Consider the following 12314-nt stretch of genomic DNA (forward strand, 5'->3'; position numbering starts at 1 on the left):
GTTTGCATGCGCTCTTGTGTGCACCTGCTGGTAACATGTCCTCAACCTTGCTGCAGGCTGGGCCTGGAGCAAGGAGATGCAGCAACCTTGCATCAGCTGGATGGTGGCAGGAGGAAACACCCAGGGTGTTGTAGCCATGGGATCTGGCTACCGTTGATAAAACAAGACCGAGAAAAATGTACACTGCTACTTGTGCAAGCACAGATTCAAGGTTTAATGCTGTACAACTTTGTTGATGCTGCCATGGGGTGGGGAGTTGGGTTACTGACAGCAGAAGACTCTCAGGTCATTGAGAGCTGTGTCATCCCTCTTTCCCTGGGGTCCCTCCACCTTTGTTTGGAGCCCACAGATAGCCCCAGAGGTGCAGTTGCTGCTCCATGGGCCAAAGTGACCCCCTGAAAGTCCCCAGCCCTCCAGCTTTGTTCCGTTTGAGCAGGCAAACCTCACATTGTTGACTGCTGTGTTGTCATGAAAGTAGTGCCATTTTTCCACACGCAGGGAGAAGGAAATCAGCTTGTTGCTGGAGCAGAGCTGAGCCTCAGTCCAGTTTCCCCACCTGCCAGAGAAGAAAACAACTCGCCAAGACTTTGTTCAGCCTCTGCTGTGCTGCAATCAACACTGCAACGTGCTTGGGATTCTGGAAGTCCTGGGGCAATCCTGCACTCCTACACAGAGATGGTAGGTTTCTAGGAGCACCTGTTTCTCTCTGCTTCCCCATCATTCCCTGGATGCCCAGCCACCACCAACCCCGGGCTGCTCTGTTCATGCAGAACATGCTTGCTTTGTCCCTGTTAATTGATGCCCTTTTCAAAGTAAGGGTTTGAAGAAAAGGAGAAAGTACAGGTTTAAGAACTGCATCTTTTTGAACTCTCCTTCATCTTTGACAGCACTGTTCCTTTCCCTGGGACCAGATCTTTTCTGTAAGTCCTTCACACTTTGTGGTCAAGGGGAACTCACCCACCTCTGCAGGCAGGTGGTGAACCGCCTTCACAGGGGTATGGGGGCTATGCAGAAACCACTTGCTGCTTTTCCTTCATGCTTCCCAGAAGCTGCTGCCCTGAAGGAGGATGAGAAAGCGAAGATACTCACCATCCCACAGAGGACTCAATGACTGTGCCATCTGTGCAGAGCAGGCGGATGCCGTTCAGAGCCGTGTCGTCAGCAAACAGCCAAAATCCCTGGTAGGGCTGGACCTTAGAAGAGGGGAAGAAAATAGGAGAGGTCAGCACCATCCCCCATTTAAAAGAAGTGATGAGGTGAACCCTCGTGACAAGGGTTGGTAGGAGGCTTTGTGTACAGAGTGAGACAGTGCAGCTGGGCAGGGCTGTGAGGCAGCTCCATAGCATTTCTCAGGAAGGCCTTTTTGCTGTTGCCCACCTCTTTTTTTCTCCAAATGGTGGGTCAGAGGCTCTGGACACAGGAATGCTGGGTGGCTGCTGTCCCAGGTCATGCCTACACTCTCACCATGTGCTGTGATGCCCAGAGCTGTCCTGCTGTTAGGTGGGACTTCTTCCGGACACCTGGGAACAGGATCTGCTGAACTGACTCCAGGTCTTTTTTTTACCCAGTGGACTCCTCTGCTAAGAAATCATTTACTGGCAGGGAGCCTGGAGAGCTACTCTATGCTAGAGAACCCTTGCTGAGAAGCCTGCATGAGAAATGCAAATACAATGCAAACTGCTGCGATGGGACAAAGTGTTGTGGCCAGCCCCGCTAGGACCAGAACAAAATAACATTGTTTCACAGCAGGTTTTTTCCCCCCCATGAAGAAGAAGTGAAATCTTACCTTCAATTCAAATCCCTTAGCATAGCCACTGGGGCAAAATTGTGTGTGTCCCCAGGAACCCCAGGGGCCTCCATTTGGCACCATGAGCACTGACTCATATTGTCGTGCCTCTGTGCCCTGGAGGCAGCAGGATCCCAGCAGGCAGAGGACGGCTGGGACAAGCAGCTGCATTGCAGGGAACCTGCTCAGTGCCTTGCTACACAGAGGTGATGGCACAGGGGAATTTATTTGCCAGGAGAATGGGTGGGAGTCCTTGGGGAGTGTCTACAAAGCTCATGGGGAGTGCTCCTTGTTTCTATGTACTGCTCCTGGTGACTGCCTGTCCCTCAATAGTGAGGCCACCTTTGCCAGGTGGAAGGGCTGTCACTGGTACGGGGACTTGCAAAGCTGTGAAAACTTGTGGATGTGAGGAAACGGAAGGGGGTCAGAGTTGGGACTATTTCCCAAGGGAGTGCTGTGGTTGGAAGAGGATCTTGACAATGCTGCCGGGAGGGTGTTGGAGAGAGGGAGGTAGGAAGAGCAGTGGTGGACTGGAAGGGGAAGAAACCTCTGAAGGTGCTGAGGTAAAATTTGAGATGGAGCAGTCTCAGGGTCCTTTGCCTTGTGGAAGTCTTCACTTGTTTCCTCCTTGCTTTCCTTCTCTCCTCACTGTCCCACTGAGGTTGAGGAAAGTACCTGCACAGGAAGACATTATATTTTGCTTTGGGACAGGCATTAAGTGTAGTGTCAAGCCTACTCAGAGTGAGTGCTTCAGCAGCCATCCATCTCATGGACCTTTGCTGAATTTAATCCAGGTTATTTGCATCTTTCATGAAAGAATGAAGTGCTTGTATTGCATGCATACTTGTACATTGTAGATGCCTAAGTACAGATTAGGTGACTCCCACTTTCTGTAGGCCAGAAGGTATTTTGTTATTTACTGCCCATGTATAAGATGATGGGGCTTTCCAGGAGATGTATTCTCAGTTGAACTTCTCTAGCAACATAAACCTTCTTAGATGGTGGTGAGAAACAGCTACTTTAAGTTGCGTGTGGGCTGAAAACATTCTTGCAATGGCCCTTGTACTGTTACTGGAGATAAAGCCAGCTAAATTTTTCCCACAGCTGAAAACTAAAGATAGTTTTTTTGATAAAGGACCTAGTATCAAGAATTCTTTGGTGCTGCCAAGGGGGTCAGTCAGCCTTTGAAACTGACCGACATAGTACTCCTGTTGCTGTCAGGTCAGTTTAAAAACAAATGCGGTGGCTCAAAAGGTATTTGCTCTCCCATGGTCCTCCATGGGCTGCAGGGGCACAGCTGCCTCACTATGGTCTGCACAATGGGCTCCAGGGGAATCTCTGCTCCAGTGCCTGGAACACCTCCTCTTCCTCCTTCCTCCTTTCTTGGTGCCTGCAGGGCTGTTTCTTTCACTAGTCTCACTCCTCTCTCCCAGTTTCTGTGCAGCATTTTTACCGTTTCTGAAATATATTATCACAGAGGTACCAGCATCACTGATAGCAGTCCTTGGAGCCAGTTGGTGTTGGCCCTGTCTGACATGGGTGAAGTTCCTGGCATCTTCTCACAGAAGCCACCCCTGAAGTTCCCCCACTACAAAGACTTTGCCACATAAATCCAGTACAAATCGACAGACCCCACTGTAGTATCTAAGCTGCAATAGGAGGCCTATAGTTACTCAGACCAATCTTCAAGCAAATTTTTAAAACTGACCACTGTATAGCTTTCCAGTAATTTTAAATGACGTTATCCATCACTGCTATGACCTTAGCTCTTCCAGTTTAGAGACATCTTAGACCTTTTGAGTACTTCTTATCAGTTCTACTCATTCCTTGCTACTCACTCTGTGATTTTTTTCATCTCTCCTCTAAAGCAATTTTGATTTCTACCTAATCTTTCTTATGATCCTATTCCCTAAGAATGACTGGAACTGTCTGAACATGAAGTTTCTTCCACTATGAATATTGAGCAACTAAATAATTTAAAATAGCCATTTCTGCTGTAATCTTCTTTTGTACTGTCAGCTGGTCCTACAGATTTTCTGACGGGCTCCTGAATCTTTGATGTAAAGAAACGTTAATAGTGTTAATTCCCTTTGCCATTTGTTCCTCAAAGTGCTTTTTGTCTGTGTGTTTTCACATGCAGCCTGTCATCAGATATGTTACTTTTTTTTTTTCCATCTGGCCACAGTTTTAGCACTCACTGTCTCCGGCAGCCCCTCTTTCCTTGTGGTTTGACATTGCCTATTTCCTTTTACCCTTACTCAAGTACATGTTAATAGCTTCTGTGTCCCGTTCCTGTACTTCCAGCACCATAACCTTCAGACTCCTGCTGTCAGTCAGTTTACAAGCTCTAGGTTTTCCTTTGAAGACTGCCTTTTGACAGGAAGAATGGAGAAGGACCCTGTGCAGGGTCTGTATTTATGGTTTGTCAGTGAGCAAAGGGAATAGAGAGCCAGGAGCTACTCTGAGCACTCCTGAGGACCTGCTGACAGAGACCTGCAACATCACCTCAGCATCACCTGAGATGCAGAGAGAAATGGTCGTCCTGCAGCTGTGAACACGCTCTGTGCCAGCACCATTCTCACTTTATTAGATTACACCAATTACAGCTGTTGTCCAAGAAAGCTAGAAGGCAGGTCAGCAGTTTTTTCAAGCATCTTGCCTGCCAGCTGCCCATCTTGTTCCCTCCTGATCAATGAGCAGGAATCCTGGCTGCAGCTGAGGCAGGGAATGAGGGGTGATGGTGTCCTACAGCTGCCCTGGAGAGCTTAAAGGAGGGTTTTCCAGAAAATCTGAAGAGAGAGGAGGGTGCAAAAGTGAATTAAAATTAACTTAAGTGCTTCTCTTTGTATATCAAATCTGACAAGGAATTTCTTACAGGCAGTGAGCCCTGGTAACTTTAGCACTAGCAAAGTTTTATTGGTATTTCATACCAAGCAAAGCCATAGCTATGCTGGCATGATGTACTGCTGTCAGCTCTTGCTCACTTTGAAGAGTGAAAATAAACAAATTTGTCAAAATAATTTGTTGTGGAGGAAAAAAAGCCTTCAAAACTTGACTGGATATGACCCTCAGAAACTTGATTTTTCTTTGAAGTTGTCCCTCCTTTAAGCAGGACGCTCAGGTTCTGTGAAAAAGCCATGTCTGCTGAGATGCTGTCTGGGACTGAACTGGTACAAAACTAGATATATGGCAGTGTCACTGACATAACTGCGACAGCAAAATGCTTCTCCTTGTCCTCTGAGTTAATTCCGAACACATTTCTTTCCTGATTTATGCTCTTCTTCCCAGTTTACACAGTCACTTCTCTAACCAATTTCCAGACATTATCTCATCCCTTGTCTTTTGTAAACCACACAGATTTATTCTTCTGAGCCCTTCCTTTGCACTTACTTCTGATATTTTCCATGTTGTCTGGAAACTTTGGAATTTGAATAGTTAAATCTCCATTACTGTTTTCTGCAAAGCCTCAAAATTCTTCTTTAATAACATCCCTCCAGTCTCAAAAGTCTTCTTTAATAACATTCCTGCAGTCTAAAACTTGAGTTTTAGCTATTCCTTTAGCTTTTATACTCCAAGAGCCTATTTGCTGTTTGCAATCAGAGGGGGGGAAAAACCCAACCCAACAAACCACCTCATAAGGAAAATACCTCAATGAGAAATTAATTCACCTTGTGAAACTGGATATTGAAAGTACAAGGCAGAAGGGGAGATAATGGAAAAGGAGAGGTTTTTTAATGTCATTGCAAATCCTTTGGTGTAGCCCCAGGACAAAAAACACAGAGTCTCTTTGTTAGCCCAGGAGCCTCCACAGGCATAACAGGGACAGTGCTATGCTGCTGAGCTCCATTGTCCTGATCATGCAGGAACAGAGCAGACAGAGAACAGCTGCAGCAGGTTTGCATGTCAACAGTTCATCTTGAGCCTACTGAAAGAACAATCCCTAGCTTTGCAAATGGATGGATTTATACTCCAGCAACATAGGGTAATGCAACCTTTATAACCACCACTACTATATGCTTCTGTGTCATCTGAAAGCAGCTGTCAGGGTGAGGAGAGCCACTGCTCAGTATAGGAACAAGACAGGAAAACTGGCCACGCTAACTGAGGAGCTAGGACAGTTGGGCAACTTTTTGAAGTTCATTGATGGGAGAAGCAGAGGTTAGAGTGGATGTAAATTAGGTCCTCAGTTGTCCAAGCAAAGGTGCAGTCAGGGAGCTTTTCTGGTTTTACAGTCCCATTTGCAGGATTGATGGCTTTTTCCTTTTGATCCCTGACATCAGCAATGTCCCCTTTAATGGGCTACCCCAGGCTTGTTGATAATCTTTGCCCCAGACACTGCATGCAGAAACCTCTTCCATCTTTCAGCTCCTCTTTGGGACATGCTGGCATGTGGGAGGTGGTCTTGATTTGGTGACTATGTAACATGACCACAGCATAAGAACACATATTTGTGACTTGCTACTGGCTTGGCCACTAAGATGAAGCAGATGACATGCATTATGTGTTACTCCTTTTTGCCCTCAGGTGGGAAATAAGTAATAATCTGAGTTTAGCTTTGTTTCCTCTTTTCTCTTGCCTGGCCAAATCCAATTTCCACAGAAAAGCTTCATGAAGACTGAACAGGGTGGCCTGTGGGAAGAAAGTCAGGAGCAGGGAAATGCCAGGCCAGGTCATTATTAATGGTTGTCTATAAAATAAATAACAAACTTATTAACTTTGCAAACCACAACCAGCTGTAATAGGCTGCAAGTGCTTTGGAGGACCCAGCTTGAGTTTGATAAATGATCTTGTCAAATTGGAGAAATAGTTTGAGAAAAATAGGATGCAATTCTGCAGGGACAGGAGTGAGCTCCTACCTTATGTAGAAATAAGCAGCTGCATGAGGTAAAATACCTGAATTAACGTCACTGCAGAGAAGGTCTGGGGATCAAAGGCAGCCCATGAGTCAGTGGCGTCAGGTCGTCTCCATGCCGAGATATATGAACCAAATTACAGACTACAAGACAAATGGAGTGATTTTTCTTCTCAGCATGTGTGAGTCCCCAGCGGGGATGCTCTGCTCGACTCAGGGCACTGAGCTTCCAGAAAGAAGCCCTGTTGGATAGAGTCCAATGGAAAGTAACAAAAATGGTCAGCAGTCTGGAAAACATGACCTGTACATAATGAGCGTGAGAGTTGGGACAGTGTAATCGAGATTGGGAGAACAGGGAAGAGGGAGTTGTGGAAAGAGTAGTTCAGTAAGGAGTTTGCAGCTAGTGCTGCTGTGGGAGGATGTGGGGAGGACAATGCAGGAAGCTCAGAGAAAATCTACCCCAAATTTTTCTGTCTTCTTCTTCACTGGGCTACCTCCATGCCAGGTAGGGCCAGGCTGGGAGCCAGCTGTAAGGGGCCAAGGTGGGCTTCGAGGAGAGTCAGCGTGGGAGGGGGGCTGGTGGCTGTATGGGAATCCCCACTCAAGTGGGAGATGTAAGGAGTACATTGGGGAGGTAGGCATTGGTTCAGGGACTTAGAAACCATGTCACAGTAGGAGTGCAATCACCAAGGGTCTGAAGGGAATGAGAAGGTCAGCAACCCTCTGTGCCCAGCATTACAAACAGCTCACAGCTGCTGCGGGTGCTTGGCAGGATAAGAACCTGCAAGGGTACAGAATATTGCTGCAAAGTGGAAGGCAATGACCTGGCCTCTGTCTGGCTGAGGCAGAGAATAATGGATGAGAACTGCAGCAGGCTGAGATTGGGCAAAGGAGTTCTCTTGATAACAATAGTTAAACCTAGGGAGGTTGCAAGATCTCTATCACTGGAGGATTTTTGGCAAAGTTTGAGCAGACATGCATCAGTGGTGATTAGCATGCAATTATTGCTTTGGGGTAGGAATGCACTAGAAGACCTCCTGAATATCTTTCCAGACCTGTTTGCTCTAATCGAATGATTAATTGTTCAAGTCAAGAGCCCACCCTGACCTTCAACTGCTGAGCTGTGGCAGAGCCCTCAGGAGCTGCTTTCTCTTCTGGAGACTCATTGGACATGTAGTTGTACCTGGGGCCGGAGGGGACCTAGGTGGGAAGAGCCTCATGGAGAGCAGTGCAGCTACCATGGGCATGGTTCAGTGTTCACCACAGGCACTCTGCAGCCACAGACTCCTTGCTGAAGTATCAGTCGCTGGAAGTGTGAGCAAATAGACTGGGGTGGGAGGGAGGTGCCACACATGGTCATATCATGTTTACCTGTAGGCTTGCTGGAGACAGCTTTCTCTGGGGCCTTGCCTGGCTGCTCGCCCTGGCCCTTGCACCACTGTGCTCGTGGGCAGCAAAGCCTCCATCGGTGCCGCAGAAAGGGGGTGTGAAATGTCAAGTGACAGGCATCTACAGGAGCTTCGCACTGGTAAATGGGTGAAGACTCCTGCCCAAAGCATTGTTACATTGTGTTTATTTTCTCTGTATTTGCAGGGTAAAATTGGGAGAAAATCCAGAACACAAGCAAGGGCAGTTGAGCAGCTGGGATCTCGATGTTTATACAAACTGTTGATGAAGAATGTAAGTAACCGGGGTCATATATCCATTACAGCATGTGCTGCATTTATCAGATTAAGTATATGAAAATATTTATTAAATCACATATTATTGCATGCATTATGTTTTACTGTGAGTGTAAGCCTGTCCTGAATTTCCAAGCCCCTCTGCAGCTGGCCAGCAGACTGGAAGTACTAAATAAACTTCAAACTTTATTAATACAAGCTGGACTAGAGTTGCAGATAAACTGTTGGACATCAAATTCCTGCTGCCTGGGGAGTCCTTTTTCTGACCAACAATGTGAGCCTAGCAAAGGGTAAATATCCCCTAAGCAGCAGTGAAGAAAACAAACAAGGAAATAAATTCTTCTTAGCACTTACATGCAAGAAATGCCATAGAGCAAATTTTCTGGGATACTTGGCACTTCCCTCTAGCTAGAGCATTGTTCGTGGAGCTGGGTGAGTCCAAGCGTGCCTGCCTGAGTACTGGCACAGGTCTGGCCTGGGTTATGCTTAGGAAACACCCTTTCAGACTGGCATCAGCTCTTTTTCAAGGTAGGGATGGGAGGTGAAAGGACATTTTTTGCTCAAACAGGGAGGAGTAGAAACAGTGGTTTACTTGAGTAAACTCTCTCTCAAAAAGAAAAAAACATCCCCCCCCAAAAAACCCCTCTGAATTTCTCTGCTATTGCCAGAACTGGACTAATTATTTAAGTGAACAAGGACAAAGGAGCAGGACTTGCGCTGTTTGTGTGTCTTGTAATATATTCACTTTTTTTGCAACACTTCTGTGGGGTTGTAAAGCCTCCCCAGTCTGGGTACCCACTGGTGCGGCATCAGTGGAAACCTGATATGGGAGCAGGGATCTCCAATGCATCAGTAGCAGCCAGCGCCATGGCAGCAGCTGGTTGACTCGTCACCACTGCTCTCCTCTGCAGCGGTGCAGTGTATTCTGGTTAGGACTATCTGAGATAAGTGCCAAGTAATAACGAGCCCCATGGGAAATCCTGCTTCCACCAACTTCAAGGACTTGAACACTGTGTGAGACTACTCAATGGGAATGACAGACAGCGAATGGGAAAAACCTTCTTCAGACCTTGTGGGGAAGGACAAAGAGTCTACTAGTACTTTGAACACTGTAGAATCATTTGCCACCCTACCAGAAAAGGACCTGTTTACAGGACCTGGTTGCAGGACATGTCAGGCCACAGTAAAATAAGTCATTGTCAGGAGCCACAATGGGCAAAATAGCTGTGGCTCCAGGCTGGAAAGCCAGGTTGGGAGCACTGTGGTTGCTGCAGAGAGAAGATTGGGATGGCTGCATTGTGGCTGTTGCAGAGAGAAGTCTTTTTGCAGTCACTGCCTCCAACATTCCCAGCTCCTCAGGAGACTCCAGTCTCTCCCAACTGGAGAACTGTGCTGCCCCATGCCTGTCTAATCTTGTCACCTCTTTGCCAGCAGTAGGGTATGGGGAAGTGACCATTAATGTGGGGAGAAGTATGGCCACAGACAATGCTTCCAAATGTCTCTCTGCCCTGGCACCAGCAAGAATAACAGGTCTTCATCCATTTCTTTCACAGTTCTGCCTCTTCCTGCTGGTCTTCTTTTCCAAGGGTAAACATCAACGCACACTATATTCTCCTTGTTGGCGACTCTGAGCTGAACTTTGCTATGCTGCGAAGGAGGTTTGAGCCATCTCCAATTTGGTTTATTTGCTCATTTCCTGGCATGTCTGAAGTAGGCATTTTCAGCGGGCTAGCACTTGAATTCTGTGTTACTTCCAAGTGAAACTGAATGCCTTGAAATACCCTGCACAGGGTATAGTCTCGTTGATGCTGAAGGCTCAGACTAAATCCTGGTGGTGTGAGCCAGGTCTCTTGGACTGAAGGTGAAAACAAGAAAGGAGAGGCATCTCTGTCTTGCAAACAGCACTTAACCCAGGGACACAGATCTACACTAGGGGCATTTCCGCTCTCTTGAACTCTTGTAGCACCCTCCCCAAATGCTGTCTTTGTTTTCCCAGTAACCCAGCCTGTTTGTTGGTGCAAATCCTCCTCCTGCTTTCCCACCCACTGTTGCCCTGAAGAAATCAACCTTCATGCCTCCTATAGAGAGGTGAGGGTTGTCAACCTCTGCACAGAAGGTGCACCACTCACAGGTAAGTGCCTATGACTGTGTTTGAGCTGCTGCATGGCAGAAGAGAAGAAAATCAATTGCCACTCATGGGAATGACTTAATGACTTTGATACCTGTACAGTAAAGCAGGTGCTCTTCAGAGCTGTGTCATCAGCTCTACTTTTGGCAGACTGCACCTGGAAGAAAACAAAGATCTAGTGATAGGAAAAAAGACTGGAACACAACAAAAAATCACCTCAGTTTTATTTAGGGATCAAATAAAATTCTGTACAAAAAAATTTTGATTTACATGAGTCTCTTAAAAAAATTTCATTAAAACTGAAGTTGACACACCACATGGTTTCAATACCAAATATTTTCTGAATATTTCCTTCTCATCCAGGCTGTAAAGATGAGGTCCTGGACCTTGTCTGATGCCTTGCCCTTCTCCTGTCTCATCAGCTTGTTGTCCCCAGGCTTCAGCAGAACATTAATTTCTTGCAGCAACACAGAGATCATAACAGTTCCAAACATCATGGGAGGGAAGAGCCTAGGCTTGATTTGCATTAATTTATGCACTAAGGCTTCCCTTTGTCTGAGGAGCTTTTAACTAATAGATCCCTCATTGGCAGGAGCCAAGGTATAATTACATGATAAAATTGTGCAGATGTGGCCACAGAAGAGGCACACGCTATTAATATTTTTCCACAGTGACTTGCCCCGGTTTGGAAAGAAAATTGCCCCCTTTTTTTTTTCTTTTGGGGAAACTGTGAACCACTGCAGCCACTGCAGGTAGTTGTGCAGTGGAAAATCATGTTCTGGAATCAAGGAGGGTTTTCAGAGGGAGTTAATGACATGTGGATAGCTGGCATGGAACACTACCAGGAGTGGAGGATACTTTTTCCTGTAGTGCAAATCCAAGGTAGCCACTTGAAGTGATAGTGGAGATTCCCCTGGTTGCCCCAGGAACCTCCTCATTAGGAACAGGGAGGATGAAAATGTGCTTTTGTGCTCCTGCTTCTTGGAAGCAACAGGAGAAAAGGAGACCAAGCCTCTGGGTGAGTGACCTATTGAGTATCTGGGTGATAGCACAACCAGTGCTCCTTGACACATAGTCTGAGCGGGTCTTCAGTGGCCTCTCCTGGCTGTCACTGTCACAAGGCTGTGGAAGGGTGGGTAGTTTGCATATCAGCATTTGCCATTAGCAGCTTGCTTTTGCTCACCCCACTGCCTGGCAGCCCTAATAGGGAGCCCTGGGGGACGGGTCCTGCAGTTCAAAGTAGAGAGGTGAAACCTGGGTTAACCTCAAATGAAAGGAGAATTAAGCACTTGATGAACAAAACCTTCTACCAAGGAATGTTTCTGCCGTTGCAAACCCCAGAGCAGTGAACACAGGCAGGTCCTGGAGGCAAGGCAATCTCAGTTTCACAGCAAGCAGTGTATAGCTGTGTTTTTCTCCCTTTGAGGAAAGTCCAAGAAGTCCTTGTGATGGTATGTTTTCCCTCTTAAAACTGTACCTGCATTTTGCCAGTACAGAAGTATCTCTCCTAGCTTCAGTAAAGGACATGCAATCTCTAAATTTTCTAACCTTGCCTGACTTACACTTAGGGCTTGCTCTGGGCAAATATATTTTTAGGTTCAAACTTTCCTCTCCGATGTTGCTTCTAATTATACACCACTATGAACAAGTTCAGAACTCTGCAGGTAGTCATTCCATCTTTCCTTCAGGCATCAGTTATCTAGACTATAGTGTTTTGTCTGTTTTAAACTGTTCCACCAAGCATGATGCTGGGGGATTTCCAGCCCTGAGGACCTTGGGACCCTGACCCTAAACCTAATCTCACCTTAACTCTGCCATGGGGAAGAAGAATGGTGCTTCTCAAAGGTACATTAAGAGTAAAGAGCT

General features: G+C 46.5%; 1 pseudogene; it reads right to left on the reverse strand.

The window, feature by feature from the left end:
* Window positions 1–244: 244 nt before the first annotated feature.
* The window catches only part of LOC113964933, a 39225-nt pseudogene continuing 27155 nt past the window's right edge, over window positions 245–12314 (reverse strand).

Source organism: Neopelma chrysocephalum, unplaced genomic scaffold, assembly GCF_003984885.1.
Source record: "Neopelma chrysocephalum unplaced genomic scaffold, ASM398488v2 Primary Assembly neopelma1_43, whole genome shotgun sequence".
In the NCBI taxonomy this organism is placed as follows: domain Eukaryota; kingdom Metazoa; phylum Chordata; class Aves; order Passeriformes; family Pipridae; genus Neopelma; species Neopelma chrysocephalum.